This window comes from Panthera tigris, chromosome C1 (genome assembly GCF_018350195.1).
Source record: "Panthera tigris isolate Pti1 chromosome C1, P.tigris_Pti1_mat1.1, whole genome shotgun sequence".
NCBI lineage: Eukaryota > Metazoa > Chordata > Mammalia > Carnivora > Felidae > Panthera > Panthera tigris.
Genome location: NC_056667.1, coordinates 85,878,488 through 85,892,249, shown reverse-complemented (window position 1 = coordinate 85,892,249; position 13,762 = coordinate 85,878,488).

The window sequence follows — 13,762 nt, the reverse complement described above, 5'->3', positions numbered from 1 at the left end:
CTGGTCCAGCACCACTTTTTACACAGTACCACGGCTCACCACCACACCTACAGACTCAACCCCTTGTCACTCTCAGAAGGAAAAGTCCCAGGCTGGAACATCCATTTGGCAGAGCCCGGGTTACACACGTGGCCAGGACCAGCTTGGTACCTGTGCAATAGAACATCTGCCCCTGCAGGAGGGAATTTCCACCTCCAGAAACAGGAAGTTTTTGTAGATGCCTAGTAGCCACAAACATAATACTTTTCAATAATCTCTCTTGCCTGCAGCATAGAGTACAAGTTCTTTAAAAGCTGTCATAGAAGCAAGGTGAGGGTATGTCCCAGTTTTTCTGAGACAGTCCTAGTTTTACATTTGTGTCCTAGAATAATCTTTGAGACTCCGTTTACTCTCAACAGTGTCTGGGTTACATGGTCACGGTACTTATGAAGTGTTTCATGACACGGCCCCTGCCTGCCTTTCCAACTTCATTCTTCACGATTGCCTAATTTGTCTTTATTCTTCAGCATGACAGAAATGCTTAGAATTCCCTACCTGAAGAATGCTATTTTTACTTCCATGTCTCTGCTCATGCTTCCTCTCTACCTGAAATCTCCTTTACGTTATCTCCATCTCATCCTGTAATGCCCGAAGGTCTTTCTTGTGTTATATGGGTTACTGAGTTGTGTACCCAGTCCAGTCATCATTTCCTGTTTGCACATATATCTGTCTTTGTGCTTACCATATTATGTTGTGATCATCTGTTTAGGAGACTAACTGCCCCCTTAGACTGTGAGGTACTTGTGAGGAGCCGTGACCTGCTCATCTTTGATCCATCAAGGCCTAGCACAGTGTCAGACACTCTCAAAAATGTGACACTCTCAAAAATAACTGATGAATGACTGAGTCATACAAGTTTGAAATAAGAGATTGGTTGTAAAATCACCACAGTGGGGCAATAAATGGAAAGAGGAAAGAGAGGTGGGAACAGATACAAATGAAAGTAAAACAAATTGCTGAGCCGAGCACACAGAGAAAGATGGCTAGTCATCTACACCACAGCCTCAGAGTCATTCCTCCAATCAAGCTCAGAGCCCAAAGGGGTTCATTCTGATGGGTGGCATGAGGTAGAGACTGAAAGGTAGAGGAATGGGGTTTCCAATCCAGCTGATTTGTTAGATTTTAGAGTGAGACCTAACCAGGATTTGACGTGCAGAGGCTCAGGAGTTCAGACTGAGTGTCGGCCCCAGGAGGAGCCCTCAGGTGCAATCCAGAGACAGGCCAGACACCTAGGGGAGGATGATGGAAACCTGAGGCCTGAGAGATTCATGTATACCCCACTTACTCCACCAAGAGCAAGCCTACCAGAGCAAGATTCTTTCATGATGTCTCAGTGGCATTGTTCAGCTCTGACTCCAGGCCCTGGCCCAGGGGAAAGTCAGGTTAAAGACTTGAAGCATCTGCCATTCAGTGAGGCTAGGAAAAACAGAGGCTGTCACCTGCAATTAATGGCAACCACAAGCTAGGCCTTAGATAAACACGGTCTATTTGGAGGGGCCTGGGAGTATCCATATGCTTACTCTCTGAAGAAGCCAATACATATGTTTTGGTCTATTAAACTACATGTTTATCTTCCTTCAAGGCAAAAAGGAACATCTGTCAGCAGGCCCTTGCACTTAATTTCCATGGTGAATACTAAGCTTTGTCAGTTGCCAAGTCAAGTCACAAAAATGGGAAGTTTACAAGCTTGGCTGCAAGAAAACCCCACAGAACTGCCCCTTCGAAGTTCGAAATGGGCCACCAGGTCTCCCTCGCATGTGTCCTCTGTCCAGCACTTTATCTGAGCTCTACTCCCTTGTTACTCATTTTGCACTGTGTCTGGGCTTCTCTATAAACAAATAAGGACTTTCTCGCTCATTCTAGCACTGACTATTCTTGTTGAGAAAAGCCAGAGACAGAAATGGTCAAGTGACCACAAAAAAGATACAGAAACTTCTGTGATTGCCAGCTGAGCATTTTCATGGGTTTTGGAGTCAGAGAGACACATGCGCTGGTTTCAGCTCTACCATTGGCTAGCTGTGCATTTTTGAATGAGCTATGTCCCGGGGCCTTTATGTAACTGACTTTGTATCAGTGTAGTTCTTAGCACTAGGTAAACATGCAATAAATACTAGGTACAATATAAATTTATCTTCATGGTATGCTGGGTAGTACTGGTCCCTAAACCAAGTAGCTAGAGGGAGAATGGTCTCTCTTCTAATAAGCTTTGGACTGCATGCATCTGGCTCTATATCGGCAATACTGCTTAGAAATCAAATTCCAAACTCAAACTTCAGTGCTTCCAGAGCCTAGAATGTCCCAATGACCAGAGCACTGAGATATCACCAGTAACTTAGGGTCTTAAGGTTCTGACATATTAATAACCTTTCTGTTTTCCAGGATGTTTATTATTTAAAGCCACACCAAAAAAAAAAAAAAAAGGCATATCTGAGTACCTCCCTAACTTCCAAACCCCCTTTGGACAAACCATAAATTCTTATTTAAAAGAGATAGTATCAGGTGGTGCCTGGCTGACTCAGTCAGTGGAGCATTCAACTCTTGATCTCAAGGTGGTAAGTTCAAGCCCTACATTAGGTGTAGAGATTACTTAAAAAAATAAATAAAAGAGAGAGAGAGCGGGGCGCCTGGGTGGCTCGGTCGGTTAAGCTGCTGACTTCGGCTCAGGTCACGTCTCGCGGTCCGTGAGTTCGAGCCCCGCGTCGGGCTCTGTGCTGACAGCTCACAGTCTGGGGCCTGTTTCAGATTCTGTGTCTCCCTCTCTCTGACCCTCCCCCGTTCATGCTCTGTCTCTCTCTGTCTCAAAAATAAATAAACGTTAAAAAAAATTAAAAAAAAAAAAGAGAGAGAGCAAGAGAGAGAGGAAAGAGAGATGGTATCTGGTTGAGTAGAACCAGGCTGTTTTACTGGCAAAATTTTATCTGCCCTGAATGATTTTTCTGCCTAGAAAACTACAGATGATTAACTTGCCATCTAATAAATGCCAGCAAAGCTTTCCTATGGAGAACCCAGAAGTGATATTTAGAGCTATATTATAATCATTACAATCACACACAAAATACAGAAATACATGCTGTGTACAAGCCCCACGTTCCCAAAAGAATCGAAAATAGACCAGTCCAAGGAGAGGCAGATGGCAGCAGACAAAAGTATGCTCGTACATTTGACTTCTCTCCATGAGGCCTGTCTTCTTGCACACTCATCTAGCAGAACAGCCCACACTCACGATTATCACACACTTCTACATTATGCATCAGTCATCAGTACCTTTATGAAATCATGATGCTCTTCTGGTTCAGGACTCAGGACATTCCTGAGTTTCCATCTACCATTTTGGTTCCAAATTTTTTAACTTTTAAGGTTAAATATTTCCCCATGTTCCTGGCTATTGCATACTAACTCAAATAGGTTAAACAAGCATTAATTTTCAAATATATGTACCAAAAAAACATCAGTTTTCAAAAACTACATACTGCATCATATCTGGGCTACATGATCTACATATTAATAAATTAATAAGCATATATCAAGCTACATAGAAATCTACTCTTAAAATCTCATTAGATTATTATTCACACAAATTAATTACTCAGCCCCCTTATGTTTTTACCTACCAAACAGTAGGATCTCCTTATTCCTAAAGAGGTGAGTCATTAAATCCAACCACTTATATTTATTAATATTGGGTATTTGGTTACAATAACATAGGCGTAAGTCTTAATCACTAGAAATTTAAAAATAGGCCCCAAGACTAAAACTGCACTTTTGTACACCAATCAATCCACTGTGGGCACCATATTTTACACAAAGAGAATAATTCAAGCAGGTTTGGCCACATGAGACCCCAATCTGGATTAGCATTGACTCACGTGAAGCAGTACTTGATATATCTTAATGTTCCAACTAACCCATACAAAGAGAGTTTTATACTTCAAAAGCCAGCCAACCATTTGCCTCTAAAAAAATTAGTGGTGGAGACTGAATTATGCCTTTTATAATGCATTTTTAATGCCTTTTTTAATGCATTTTAATATTTACCTCAGCACAGGAGGTAAATGTAGTTCCGAGGAGAATGGGGTAAAGCCCAGGGGCCAGCTCTCAAAGTCAAGACACCCAGCACAAAGCTACCACTCTCCAAACTGAGTTTCTGAGCTCAGGTCATGGCGTCCAGCTGTTTCATTGTGGCTTTGACATTCTTCCATCTCTCCTCCTTATTCCTTCATGAGCTCACACTCAGGACTAACAGCTACTTAGTGAGTTCCTATATTCTAAACTGACATCCTCATCATGGCTGTTACATTCTGGCATTTCTGGCATTCCCCCCTACACTCTTTTCTCAGGATGTGCTCCCTTCTCTAGTGTTACCTTTTGTCCTGCTTCCTGTGGAGTAAATGTCCTTTCAGGTTCCTCACACCCATTCTGGACCCAACCAGTCTTCTTAAATGTGAAGGAATTTGCAATCCTTCTCCCTCTCACCTGATTTCTATCCATTCCTTTTAAAACGTTCTGAAATGAGGAACACCTGGGTGGCTCAGCCGGTTAAGCAGCCGATTCCAGATTTCAGCTCAGGTCATGATCTCATGGTTTGTGAGATGGAGCCTCACATCAGGCCCCACACTGAGAGTGCAGAGTCTGCTTGGGATTCTCTCTCCCTCTCTCTGCCCCTCCCGCACACACTCTCTCTTTCTCTCAAAATAAATAAATAAGTTTATAAAAAAAATTTTCTGAAATAAACCAGCCTTGAAGTGGAAGATGCTGGTATGCACCGTGGTAGGGGTGAAATGGCAATACAGTGGTGAAATTGGGGGAGCTCACAGAGGGGGATCCAAATGGGTGGTCTCCTCTAATTTCTCCATCTCCAATCTCCTTATACTTCTGTGACCCTCTTGTCACTATCTGGGCAGTTTTCTCTTATGAACACGCTGCATTTTGGTGTCACCAAATCCACCACCGTCCTTTTAAGGAGGAACCCAGGAAGCATTGTCCTTCTACAGCCTCTGCCCAGGCAGGTTCCCAGGTCTTTGGAGCACTAGCCAGGTGCCAGACCAAGAAGACCCCTGAAATTCTCTCTAAGGTTATATATCTTTTCAATACATTGAAATGACTTCTTTCAACCTCACATATAATCCTCCCTGATGGCTTCAGGAGGTCCATATAGAAGGGATTTAGGGGTAACAATCTATTTGAAAAGGGAGTTAAGAGACCGGCCTTGAAGCTATAGTTGCATAGAAAGCCCATGGTTTGGGTTTGGATTATACGTTTCAAATCATTTTTTTTTTTTTAAATAGCAAGATTTTTTTGTAGATATAATCTACGTAATACATAACATAGTTTCCATTTTCCTTATCAAAGAATAGGCAATTTATGGAGATTATGGGGATGAAAGGCCCCAAATCATTCTTTGACATCATTATAGCTTCAGTGTTTCTCTAAACACTCTCCGTATTCTTAGTGAAAATTAATTTCTTCATCTTCCCTCCAGCCTGTGGAATTTCCTCAGGGCTGAGGGCTGTGAGCCAGCTCGTGGATGCGTCCACAATGGAGCTGCTGCTGAGCCCGCACTGTCTCGCACAGTACTTCTCAGCAAGGGATGTTCCTCACACTCACCTGTGGATCTTTAAAACCCACTAGTGCAGGGGCACCGGAGTGGCTCAGTCCATTGAGCAGCCGGCTCCTGGTTTCGGCTCAGGTCATGATCTCACAGTTAGTGGGTTGGAACCCCACATCGGGCCCTGCACTGATGGCGCAGAGCCTGCTTGGGATTCTCCCTCTTCTTTGCCCCTCCTCCCCCTCTCTCAAAATAAATAAATAAACCTAAAAAAAAAAATAAAACCCACTAGTGCTCAGGACCATCCCCCAAGTTTGTAGAATCAGAATGTCAAAGGTTAAGGCTAGGTCACAAGCACCACAAGCATTGCAGGCAGTTCTGATGTATATATAACCTTGGATAAGAGAACAGAGCTAATGAGAAGAATGAAGTTGGGATCTGAGCTGGAATCACATCTCTGTGAGCTTGGACCTGAAAGTCACATTTGAATTGGAAGTCACAAATTTGCCAGTGATCATTTACATAGCGTAGAGTAAGTCATTAAACCCTTGAGCATGAACTTTTGTAATCAGTAAAATGAAGAGAAAAATGCCTGTTCTACCCCCTTTTAAGGTCATTACAAGGATCAAATAAAGTGACAGCTGTGAAATGTCTACAGGCTCCAGAGCTCTGCAGTTCTGTACAGATGCTAGTATTACTGTTTGACGGACCTGTGTCCTCACCAGCCAAGGACTTGGAAGCCTTCTTCGCCTGTGATCTTTTTCCCTTTGTTTGTGCCTGATCCCAGCTCTTTCTATTGCAAGGAAGAGACTCATTCACTTTACCCCAAGAAATTAGTTTATTTATAAACATAGTTGTGGAGTAGAAGTAGGCTTGGAACAAGAACCAGAAAGCCATCAGAAACTAAGGCCATTCCAGAGACCATCAACATCTCTAGCACTTTCTCACAGACCATATAATCTCTCTGGCAGAAAGTCTTCACTGGTGCCTGCTTGTCCTCTTACTCATAACCCCACATGGACCCTCACCAACCTCATTGAATTCACTCAACCTCCTGGCCCCTCTGTGCATACTTCCAGCTTCAGCTCGAGTTACCAACTTCCAGTGGTCTCAGCATTTTCTATTTCCAATATCTGAAAGAAGATATAAAACTAACATGGCCAACTCCTGGGTCAATATTATAACAGCCAAATTTGGGTCAAGTACCCACCTTTGTCTGCCTACAAGGTAGGCAGAGTTAGGGAGTAGAATAGAAGTGCACAATCTGTATAGAGAAGTCTCCTGAGCAGTAGCTGCAAGCAGGGCCATTCCACTGAGGAGGGACTGAGGGCCAGGAAACTCTGTGGTCAACATCTCGCAGGCAATGTCTTGGTTCTTTTCTCCTCAGGTATAAGGCAATGAGAGCAAAATGGTCAACTCAGCTGTAAGAAAAATCACAATATTACTTTCTTGGAGCTTGAGATTATAAAAGGTTATAGACTATACCCAGGTCAGCAATCCCAACCCTAGGATATAGTTAGAGTCCAGCTTTGAACCACTGGTGTTTATTTGGAGACCCTGAGCTCCAGATGTCCATGTCCAGTCATTTCATCCAACTTAATGTGCTTCCTGAGACCCAGTACTCCTGTGCTGGTTCCCTCCCTTACCCGTGCCTTCTCTACTCCCCAAACTCAAGGCTGTCTCAGTCTCTCCTAACCTTCCTGAGCCATTGGGGATTGTTGGTCATGCTCCATGATTCTCATTCAAGGAGAAACACTCAATTCAAGTTTTCCTGTTTGTCTAAAGAATTTGCTTCTACAATTTTTAACTTGTACGTTCTCCAACTTCCCTTCCCCTTGGAAACAACTAAATTCTCTGGTAACCATTCCAATAGAATCCTTATTTTCCCGGGCCACACTGAACCTTCATCAGTATTATACTAGAAAAACAAGACTTCGTCCACCATAATTTCACCTCCAGGTGGCTTCCTTTCCCCCCACATTTTCCAGTGTCTTCTGCAAGTTGTTGTCCACTTCTGCTGGGGGGCTCTTTCTGTCTCTCAAAATAAACAAACATTTAAAAAATAAAATAAAATAAAATAGGGGCGCTTGGGTGGCTCAGTCGGTTGAGTGTCCAACTTCAGCTCAGGTCATGTTCTCACAGCTCGTGAGTTTGAGCCCCATGTTGGGCTCTGTGCTGACGGCTCAAAACCTGGAGACTGCTTCAGATTCTGTGTCTCCCTCTCTCTCTGCCCCTAACCTACTTGCATTCTGTCTCTGTCTCTCACAAAAATAAATAAACATTAAAAAATAAAAAATAAATAAAAATAAGATAAGATAAAATAAAATAAAATAAAATATAAAATAAAATAAAATCTTTGTCCAGTTTTCAGGGCCCACCAAGATAATCTACTTTCAATATGCAGCTTTGTTTATTTACATATGTAAATAGCAGTTACCAAAATGATAGAGAGAAGATAAAGTTTTTAACTAAGGAATAATTAAAAAAAAGAAAAGAAGACAAGCCTGCTGTATTTTCTTAGGATAAAATTTTAATTGATTGATAACATAAAGACCCAAAATAATATACTTAAACAAGATTGAAGGTCTTCCTCTCACCAACTGGGCTTACATGGTAGGAGTTCCACATGTGGGACCCAGGCTCCTACTACATGATCGCTCATCCATCCTTAGACTATTGCACTTAACATTGATAGTCTAGGATGCTTTGCTACTATATCTGTACTGCAGCCATCGGAGGGAGGGAAAAGCAAGTCATATCCCATGCAAGGACACACGGAACTTTTGTAAATCATATTTCTCATATTTAGAACAGTCACACCCAACTCCAAGGAGCTTAGAAGGTCAGAAAGACTGCTATATATCCAGCTGAAAATAGTAATAACTATGGAGGAAAGAGAACAGTGTGCAAGAAAACCAACAGTTTCTGCCACTGTGCTAATCAGGAGTTTTTCTCTGCCAAAACAAATATCAAAGTCAGAATAAGACACATAAGCCAAAAACTGTCCAAGCTGCAAGTAATGACCCATTCATTTCAAACAAATCCATAAAGGAAATTTAACATCAGCCTAAAACACGTATATAAATGACAAAGACTTTCAACTAAATCAAGGGAATGTAGCCATATAAGAAAACATTAAACATTTTATCCTATAAAAGCACCAATTCTTAGAGCTGGTGAGAATCTTAAAGGTGATGTAGTAAAACTTTCCATGTAATACAAGAATTCCCCATGCAGTAATCTTGACTAAAGCTACCCCATCTTTGCCTGAATGCCTGTAGGGGTTTTGTGTGCAGCTTGAAGGTCCATGGTTCCCAGGAGTTTTGGACAAAAGCAGAAAGAGTGAGCCAGCAGGGAACACTGGCCACAGCCCACAACTGGGCACTCAGCCATGTGCAAGGCCAAGGTATAAAAGCTCCAGTCCCAGAATCGATCAAGAGTACAAAACATGGTGGAAGGAAAGAGGTTTTCACCTGCAACATAATTTTGAAAGCCCTAGAGTATAAAGTTTTGCCACAGCTCTCTACACAAGAAAGAAGTGGCTCCCCATAACATTGCCTTGAAGTGCCTACGAGACATTTCAGTGGCAATTTCGAGTAAATTATCTAGAAAGGTGTATCTGGAGTTCAGGGAGAATATCAGAATTAGATAGATTTCATTAGCTACATAGAAGTTATATTTGAGGTATTGAGAAGAACAAAAAGATACAGAGGTAAGAGAAGGTGGGTAAAGGACTTTGCTCACAGACTAAAAAATGGTAAAAGAGGGAAGATGAAGAAGCTTTCTAAAATAAATGTTTTATGGAGAGGAAAGAAGGCATGAGTCTCTAGAGGAGCACTGATTATGGGCAAGGGATTCCCAGGGTAGAAGCCAGTAAGGGTTTCTGAGGTCAGGCTTAGGCCCGCATTTAGGCCACAAGAGGAGTCATTTTTAGTAGTAATTGGAGGATGTGTTCCACGTTTGGGAAAAAGAGCAGTTAAGGGAAGAAAAAGTCCCCTCCCTAAGGCTAAGTAAATGCAGTCACCAGCAGAGGACATCAGTTACCAAGGTCACTGGCCATGGAGGCAGCAATGTAAAAAGGAGACAAGAAAATAGGACATGGAGAATGGCAGAAATCTAGGACAATCCAACTTGAAATGATAAAAAGGTGCGTGCTGAAAAATGACACAGCAGCGTCATTTGGGTTGGCCAGCTAGTACGACCTGTGACAATCAGAGTAAAATCTATGACGTGTGAAAGAACTCCCTGGAACTCTCTGAAGATGTTTGGAAAGAAAACTCAATGAAACACTAGAATTCCTTTGGGCAAGACATGATCATTTGAATGTAAAAGATTATTTTTGTGATCATAGCTTGGAAAGGCCTAGGATGTACAGATAACAGAGAAGGAAAAAGTTTCCAAGGTTTGGTATAAATGGTGTCTCAAGCTCTAAACAAAATGAGAAGGATGGAGATCAAGGAAATGCCATTAGAAGGATCACTGTTTTTGTTAGCGACCTTCAAGAGAGTTGTTTAAGTAAGGTGACAGGGCAGAAAGCAAATTCAAAGAAATGACCTTGAGTGAATACCGAGAATTGACTGTGCTTTCAAGAAGTTTGGCTGTAAAAAGAGAAAAGAGCTAGAATTGCAGAAAACAGGATGTGGAGGTTGAAAGGAGGGTTGGCAAAAGGAATGGACCAGGATATGAAGAGGGGGCTGAAGTGAGCCAGTGGGGGCAGGGCTGATCCCCTGGAACCCACCAGATCCAGGCTTAAGGCTCTATCCTTTACAATCTACACATCCTGTGCATGAGACTCACTCCTCTGTCAGGGTGATTAAGAAGCCAGTCAGTTACCTCAGGTAAACCACTTAGTATGGCACCAGTGATAAAGATAGACGTAGCGCTACAGACAGATGGTAAGAGCGGGGTATATGCTGGGATAGAGGCAGAGTCAAGAGAGATCAAGTCCTGTTAGGAAAGAAGGGAGGGAAGACAGGGATCTATCTGTGGCCCCTAAATGAGCAGGGGACAGAGAGCATCCTGTGTTTCTGCCTCTCCCTACTGAGAGAACACAAATACAGTAGAACCCAAAAGACTCAAAGAGATTTTTTATTTTTTTTTTTTTAATTTTTTTTTTTCAACGTTTTTTATTTATTTTTGGGACAGAGAGACAGAGCATGAACGGGGGAGGGGCAAAGAGAGGGAGACACAGAATCGGAAACGGGCTCCAGGCTCCGAGCCATCAGCCCAGAGCCTGACGCGGGGCTCGAACTCACGGACCGCGAGATCGTGACCTGGCTGAAGTCGGACGCTTAACTGACTGCGCCACCCAGGCGCCCCTCAAAGAGATTTTTTTAAATGTTTATTTATTTTGAGACAGAGAAAACATGTGCATAAGTGGGGGAGGGGCAGAGAGAAAATCCCAAGCAGGCTCCCAGCTGTCAGCACAGAGCAGGACGTGGGGCTCGATCCCACGACTGTGAAATCATGACCTGAGTCGAAATCAAGGGTCATATGCTTAGCCAACTGAGCCACCCAGGTGTCCCAGATACACACTGAAAGTACAGATGCAGGGGCACTGGGGTGACTCAGTCGGTTAAGCGTCCAACTCTTGACCTCGTCTTAGATCATGATTTCATAGTTTTATGAGTTCAAACCCTGCATCAGGCTCTGTGCTGACAGTGTGGAGCCTGCTTGGGATATTCTCTCCCTCTCTCTTTCTGTCCCCACCACCCCCCCCCTTGCTCTCTATCTCTCACTCAAAATACATAAAAATAAACTTTAAAAAGGAAAAGAAAGTATAGATGCAAGGGTTAACTGTGAAGACACTTCTTATAATGATTTGAGAGGCCTTGGAAATAATGAATGAAGATAAATAAAAATCTCTAGGTAGAAACGAAGCAACATGAAAGAATTCAAATAGCAGGGTCTTAATCATCCATTAAACTACACTCTGGATATCACTGTTCAGTTAACTGTGAATCCAAATGTCTCCATCTTGCCAATAAAAAGATTCATTCCACCTTTTTTGTTTTATCTGACTTTTTAACATTAATTGAGCATGTGTATGCTCAAAAGAAAAAAGTAAAATGTATTTGACAAAGCAGCTCTGGAAGATGCAGTGAAATGGCTAGCAGAGGAGGGGTGGAGAAGTAGCCTCTCTACCGCCAGGTAAGTTCAATGATAAAAATATGAATAAGCCATGTGGGAACATAAAAAGGAAAATGCTTAACTCCGCCTGAAGAGTCAGAAGTGACTTCACACAGGTGACAATGGCTTGGCTTTGGAGTAGGCGTAGGCGTTTGCCAAACAAAAAAGGAAATGAGACACAGTAACCAGAAAGAATAGCATTTATAACGGCAAGGAATTAAAAGTATGGTGTACAAAAATAAGAGTAAGGGAAAGTTCAATATAGCAAAATCAAAGATGGGACACAGTGCTTTGGAAAGGAATTGTTTTGCTGACAAAGCCAGGAGCAGACTGTACAGGGTTTTGTATTAGGTGCTGGGTCTTTATCCTGTGAATGTTAAAGAGCCAGCAGAGTTCTGAGCATAATCAGTTCTATTTTCAGATAACTCTGGTGGCAGCACAGAGTATGATCCAGAGCAGTGAGAGAAAGGTAAGACAATAGGCTCAGGGTGAAAAAGGAGCAAAGCATCAAAGATTACTAAGAATTCTATCTTAGAAGATCAGTGGCCCCTCTAACTAAGCCATAAAGAGGAAAAGCTTCTGTGGAGGAAGATTGTCATGTTGTGATTGAGGAAATGACTTCCTACAAGGCCGTTAAAAGAGGCTGTCATCAAAAAAGAAAATCCATACAGACTTCTAATTATGAAATAAATAAATCATGGGTGTGTAATGTGCAGACTATAGTTAATAATACCATATTACAGTATTTACAAGTTGCTAAGAGAGTAAGTCTTGAAAAATCTCAACACACACACACACACACACACACACACACACACACAATGTGTAACTATGTATGGTGACGAACGTTAACTAGACTTATTGTGGTGATTATTTGGCAATATATACAAATACCAAATTGTTATCTTATATACCTGAAATTAATATGATGTTATATGTCAACTATACATCAATAAAAAGAAAGGAAGAAGAAAAAATGGGTGTCATCGGACACAGATACCTTAATAAAATCAAGATCAAGTATGTCTCAGATGCTCCCCTGATCTACCAGTGGGTAACTTCCAAAAATAAATGAGCTCGATTTGCCACATTACTTTCAGCAACTTGGATGTCATGACAATGCATGTATAAACAGTAGTGACGGCGGATGACAACTAGTGACTGCTACTTCCTTCCTGAAGTGTTTACAAACTATCTGCCTAACATCCTGTTTAATAGTAAATATCAATGGTCAGTTCAATCATGCATAATTTTCAGAAATTATCTTCTCCCCATCTTGGGAAATTGGCATAACACTGCACATCTGTAACTATTTCCATTTTGTTAGTCACTGTTATTCCTCAAAAGTGAATGAGGATAGTCTGGCAGCACACCAGCACATCTTCTCGCGGTTCTGGGATATTATTCATCTGGGTCTGGGATTTGACCTCATTAAATACGATTAATTCTTCATTTACTATCCTGACCTAGTATGAACTGCAATTCCTTCTTAACGTCACTTGCTTGGGCTTTTCCAGTTTTGAAATCATTTTTGTGGATGAAGAATATGGAAATAAAATCAGACCTGAACAGTTTTGCTTTCCCTTTGTCATGGGCAGTTAGCATTACAGCATCTGTTTCAAGAAGCAGGCTTTGGGCATCTCAGAAATGTTCCTGGGTTTGGAGTCGCCAACATGTTAAATCAAAATTGAAATGTTGCTGTCCTTAGCATTTTGGAATCTCAGAGCATTCTTGCCTGCAGCCTTCCTAGCCCTGGTCTTATTGATTTATGCCACCCTTTTGTATCTGTTCTTAGCCATGTGACCCTCCCTCTGTGTTTTGTGAATATGCTGCCTGTGGATCCTTTATCTGGGCTCCTGTTTACACCCTCATTGAAGTCCACTGTAATTGCAATGTCGGAGTTATGTTTTTTAGACCCACCTGTGTTTCTTCCAGGCAGTGTTTTTAAGTAATGGAATTAATACCTATCTTTTCCATTCTCAGTTTTCTGTCTGATTTTCCTAAGTGACAATAACCCACATCTTTGACCATGGCACACTCCAAGAGGAC